At 33.7% G+C, this 5,781-nt stretch overlaps 1 long non-coding RNA gene across 1 annotated transcript; it reads right to left on the bottom strand.

Moving 5' to 3' along the window:
* Positions 1 to 3,975: 3,975 nt before the first annotated feature.
* Positions 3,976 to 5,388, bottom strand: LOC140035909 (uncharacterized). The gene is made up of 2 exons (XR_011839805.1): positions 4,882 to 5,388; positions 3,976 to 4,379 (listed from the first exon to the last, which is right to left on the bottom strand). It is a non-coding gene; the product is annotated as an uncharacterized lncRNA (long non-coding RNA).
* Between the last annotated feature and the right edge of the window lie 393 nt (positions 5,389 to 5,781).

Genomic DNA, 5,781 nt, shown 5'->3' with positions numbered 1-5,781 from the left:
TTGTCGAAATGTACAATTGTAATTAGCAAGCGTACATTTTTTTTGCGTGTGACGTGTGGGTTTCACCAGCTAGTGTTACACTTTGTTCAATAAAATCACTACTCCTAGGATGGAGTTTACTTTACGCAAAGGCAAATCTCAATTCCAATCCAGTGATTTTTGAGGACCCCAGGCCGCAAGAATATTTGAATTGATAAGGACGTCAATGTACTTCTTGAGAATAAAATAAGAAACTAGAAAGGAAAGAGGAAAATTCAAAATTAAAAGAATTGAAAAGCTAAAAAAAATTGTATTTTAGGAAAGTGATTTGAATATTTTTTTTAATCATTTAAGGAGAAGATAGATCTCTGTAATTTCTCTTTGAGATATTCTTTAAGGGTAAACTGAGAAATGAGATATTCTTTAAGGGGATAAAATATGATTAACCCTTTGTTAATTAAAGTGAAAAAACATGTTTAACCCTTAAAATTATAATCACTTTACCCCCGTAAACTATAGTCCCATTATCAATTTACCCCATAGAGTTATTTTTTAGGCAATTTATCCTACCATTAAACCAACTTAGCAAGTTAAAAAACTTTAGAAAAAAATACCCTCCTCTTTGTATAATAAAAATAATAAAAAGTTTAGAAAGGCTCTTCTCCCTTTTTAGTATCAAGAAAAAAAGTCAAAGTATTAATTTCTTTCTTTTTGGCAATCTTATTAATATCAAAAAAAGAATAGAAAGATGGAGAGGGAGAGGGGGGAGAGGGAGAGAGCTTAATTCTTTTTTTTTTTTAAATACAAATAAGAAAGAATTAAATACTTTTATTATTTTAAAATTATTTCACTTTTCTGTTTACTACCAAATTTCAATCCTAATTCCGACAACCTTAATGTAATACAATAATGTTAGACTTTTCTTTATTTTCTTTCTTTGCAAAATCTAATTTTCTTTCATCTTCTTTTCTATTTCTTTTTCTTTTCCTAGTATTAATAAGTGTGAAAAAAACAAATTTGCAAAAATCCTTTTATTTTTATATTTTTTGATCTCTTAAAGTGAAAAAAAGGAAGAATAACCATTCCAACTTTTTTATTTTTAATTATGCATAAAAAAAGGGTAAATATATTTAAAATTTTTTGACCATACTAGTTAGATTAACGATGATCTAAAATGCTTAGAAAATAATATTAGAAACTATAATGATTGTATCACTATAATCTAAACGAATAAAGTGATAATAACAATGTAGTAATGCTATAAAATAAAAGGGTATTTTTTGTCCAAAATTTCTTAACATATTGAATTGAATTACTTATGGGGGTAAAGTAATTAAAAGATAACGTTAGGGGATAAACTAATAGCAGTGATATAGTTTAAGAAGGTAAAATAATAATAACCCTTATTTACTTGATTTGTAAACAACCTAATTCACTCCTCTCCTAGGTTAGTTTGGGCCCTACATTAGTTAATCTCATATGAAAAGTAAATACTTATTTTTTTTTCAAATAAAAACTTGGAGTGCGCAAGCGCAATTTGTTGAATTGCAAGGCAACCGCAAAGTAAGAAACAACTCAAAGTGTTTGCGGCCATTTCCTTGAGATTGAATGTAACAGCAGGAACATAGAATTTGACAGGAAATTTCGTTGGTTAACATTCAACAATTGAGGTGTAGTCAATTAAGTAGTGCTGGAATTTGCGAGAGTAAGTTCAAGAATTGGAAAGAAAAATTATGGCCTCTTCAAGCCTTAAAGGCGAATCATGGAATTCACCAACAACATTTAGCATCAAGAATAGATTTTACAAACATAATTGCAAGGCAATAATCAATATTTTTTAGAATGAAGAAAACATTCACACAAGTTGTCGGGTTTGTCAATCAGAAAAGGGTGCCTACAATTGGTGCCTTTTTTGGTTGTATGTCAAAAAATTCTATGTTTCATGATTATGGTTAAATTCATTTAATAATGTTTAAGGACAATTTAATTGATCATCTTAGCATACTTGCATAATATTTGAAAGGTTGTGAGGCTAGTAAAGCATTTCACCAAACCACAGAGCTCTAGCTCAGTGGCCACCACCTCGCTTGGTGGGGTGGGAGGTCAGGGTTTAACTCTTGCCTCCCATCAAATTGTTTGTTCCTCATGGACAACTCGATTGGTCTCAACAAGCCTCCTTAGGAGCTGGTGTTCAGTGCCCACAAGGGTCCGAATCCCGTGATTATCGTGTTTGGGAGGATGGGGTCTCTCCTCTCGGGTCGGAGTGGGATTAATCGGCCCCCGCAAGAATTGATCCGGACACTCACTCCGTCAGAAAAAAAAAAAAAAAAAGGTAAAGCATTTCACCATGAATGATGTAAGCATTGGACCCCAAGATTGTGACAAGGAGGTCAATAAAATCTAAAGGAAAGCTAGCAATATAATCAGAAACATCACGAAAAGTTTATAGATTTTCCTTGGAGAATTTACACAGTATATAGTACGATTGAAAAAATAAAGCGGTGGTGTGGTAAAGTCGAAGTTTACCACTCATCCAACACTAGAGAATATTCTTGCAAAATCTTCTCTAATAAACAGAGATCCTGCAGGGGCTGACCTGAGAACATATTGGCCACAAATTAGAGATTTTTCTTGACAATAGCAATGTTGTGACAACTGTATTCTTATGTTGCCCCCTGTTGGATCCTTCCACATTTTATCCTTTCTCTGCCTCATGACACCATATATCTAATACAAGAAATTAAGAATGCATAGACATGACTAAGATTGAAGAATTTTTGGATATGACAGCACAAGGATAAGAACCATGATGCCTGATGTGATACATGTAGGGGCAAATTTTTGGTACTGCCTAACTACTGTTATAACATAGACCAAAAGAACTCGGGTTTGGTTTAGTACAACCATGTACTCCTCTTTTGTCTGAATGCCCTCCATTGTACTATATCAGTGTCATTTACTTGAGATTTGGGTATTATTGTACTGCAAAACAGGCCGTCTGTTCCTTTGACCTTTGAAATTACTACTATTCTAGAAAGTAGGAATCAATCTCTTCTTCAGATTGACCTTTTCCCATAAAGTGGGCGCAAATTCGGACTTATCTTTAATAGATGATTTCATAATCCTTCAAAACTGAAAAAGATGGTAAATCATAGTAAATTCGCCTGAGTTTTTTGTCATGATTTTAGCAAGATCCCCAAGTTTGCAAAATACACATGATGGTTCAGGACCAAGATTGGTCCAAAATTTCAATATTCAATTACTAATGTACATGTTTTTATGTGTGCTGTACAGGTTTTACCAAATAGTTTCACTTGTTTCTCTCTAAATGAGTTTACTTTGCACAACATAATCCCTTTTGCAAAGGGGTGACAGTTGTTTTTTATTTTTATTTTTCACCTCCCCCACTCCTTTATTCCCTCTCTGTCCTAAACTTGTCAGTCAAGATTTGAACCCTGATCATCTATCAGGCAGGAGTTCAACTCCCTGGCCACTAGCCCCCACGACTAATGGTTAAAGTAATGATAGTTCATGCTTCAAGCTCCAAAATCAAACGAATTCCAAAAAATAGGGAGGTCTTTTAACTTTCTAAAAATCTAGGGGCGTGTTCATTAGTCATAGTAAACCCTTTTGGAGAACTGTTCCCAGAAGTTAATAATAAATAGCTGCTGGTGCAGTCAGCTGCAACCTCACCAGGCAATTAGGGAACCAGAACCAGTTGCGTATCAAATTTTGCAATTTTTCTTTTTCTTTTTTTTTTAATTTAAATTTAAAATCACAGTCCAAATCATGCCACATAAGACAGTACCATTGGATCTGGACCCCTACTTGTCTCATGCGATGATCCTGCAACTCCAGCAAACTCAGCCTGTTGAAGGCATACGATGCACCAGATTGATGAAGTAACTAGTGCTCCCTTCATCCCGTTGTTATTGTTATGTTGCCACTTTATTAATGTCTCAAAATAAGAGTCACTACTTTAAATTTAAAGGACACTTTTGTCAATTTACTAATGCTATCTCATCTAGACATAATGATTACCATGTCTCCATAAAAACCCTGGATTCCCAAAAAGCGACTCTATTATTGGGACGGAGGGAGTATATTACTTCCTTAAGGGCATTCAGTGTGTTAACTTCCCATCTTACTCTTACAAGAGTTACAAATATATTTTGATATAAATACTTGATAATTAAAAAAAAAATTGCAATCAAAATGATTCTACACTTGATATGTAACTGAATTAAAACTTCTTCTCCACAACGCAATCCGAATGCCACTAGTAAACTGTTCAGAAATCCAGACTCAAATCACCATATTCTTTTGGTATCTAAGCATAACTCAACAAGAAGTAGTTCTTGAGCACAAATCGGTAACATCATGCTAGAATCCCTGGTTCCCTGCAAGCAATTTAATCTCTTGAAATTTCATGAAAAGAATGAGAGACAGATAAGAAACCTTTAGGCCTAACTTCATTTACACTCTTAAGAAGAAATACTATCCACCAAGTTCCCAGCGTTAGATACTCAAAAGAAATTGTAAAGCATCCTTACTATTCGACCCCTAGTTAGTTAACAAACTCCAAGGGCCTGCGCTACAATTGAGCCATGTATGGAACTAGGTAGTGCAGTAAATTAAAAGCTAAAAACCAAGAACTGAGCTGAGCCGGGCAAGTGACATGCACCTAATTTCACCTTTCCAGTGTTGACCAATAACCACCCTCATGTGCATACCATTTACAATTTGGATGTAATTAGATTGTAGTAACAAGCAACAGAATTTTTTTGACACAAATAAGCAACATTCAATTTAATGCAGCAGCACATACGAAGGAAATAAGATGGTTCATACATAGAGTTTCCGGTAATGTAATCACTGAGAATAGTAAAATTTGAAGCATACCGGATAAACATCAAGGTTGTCATACGCATTTACTTAACTATCTATGCCAAAACAACTCTCTCCTCAAATTCTATCCCAAACTCTCAATAGAATTCAATTTGACATGCCTGAGATGCTCTTGGGAACTTCAATATCTTCTGAACTGTCCTATAATTTTTCTCTATGTCATCAGCACGCTTTGTGCTTCCTCCATCCTTAGAGATCAACCTCTAATCATCAGATTTTATCTCCTAATTGAGGATTATTTAATCAAACATGGTTGCCAGTTCTAAACTCTAGTGTAGCCTCTCAAAATTTGTGAGATTTTGAGAGAAAAGCAACAGGGGATTCGTTTTAATCCCTAAAATTGGCGAATCAGAAGTGAGCTTCCTATTTTACCCTTTCCTCGACATCCCCGACTCACAAAACCTGGTGGCACCATCGTGGAAGCTCAACATGGGAACAAAAAATTGTTTGAAAACTATTTATTGGCCGAGAAAACAATATAGGACTAAATCAGTTTTTAGTGAAAAAGTTTAGGGATAAAATAGGCGAATTTCCCTACAAAGTTGGTCAAGATTTTTAAGAGTACGGCCTAACTAATGCCTAGTCATTAAATTTTAATGGAATTTTTTTCAAATAAATTAATCTATAACCTCTAAATCAATTTCTATAGATTTTATTTCTAAAACAAAGTTTAAAGGTTGGTAGTAGGAAAAAAGTTGCAATAATACTTAGAATTATATTTATGTTTGGATATAGATTAAAATCATTAATATTACTGCGAAGGGCATTTTAGAAAAAAAAAATTAAATCACTAAATCACCAAATCATATTTGTGTTTTTAATATAGTATTGATAGTCAATAATTTATCCAAGTGAAATATTTGCCATAGTCTAAACTCCAACATGACATTTTGA

The sequence above is a fragment of the Coffea arabica genome, chromosome 2c (genome assembly GCF_036785885.1).
Source record: "Coffea arabica cultivar ET-39 chromosome 2c, Coffea Arabica ET-39 HiFi, whole genome shotgun sequence".
In the NCBI taxonomy this organism is placed as follows: domain Eukaryota; kingdom Viridiplantae; phylum Streptophyta; class Magnoliopsida; order Gentianales; family Rubiaceae; genus Coffea; species Coffea arabica.
This window is presented reverse-complemented; position numbering and strand designations above follow the sequence as displayed.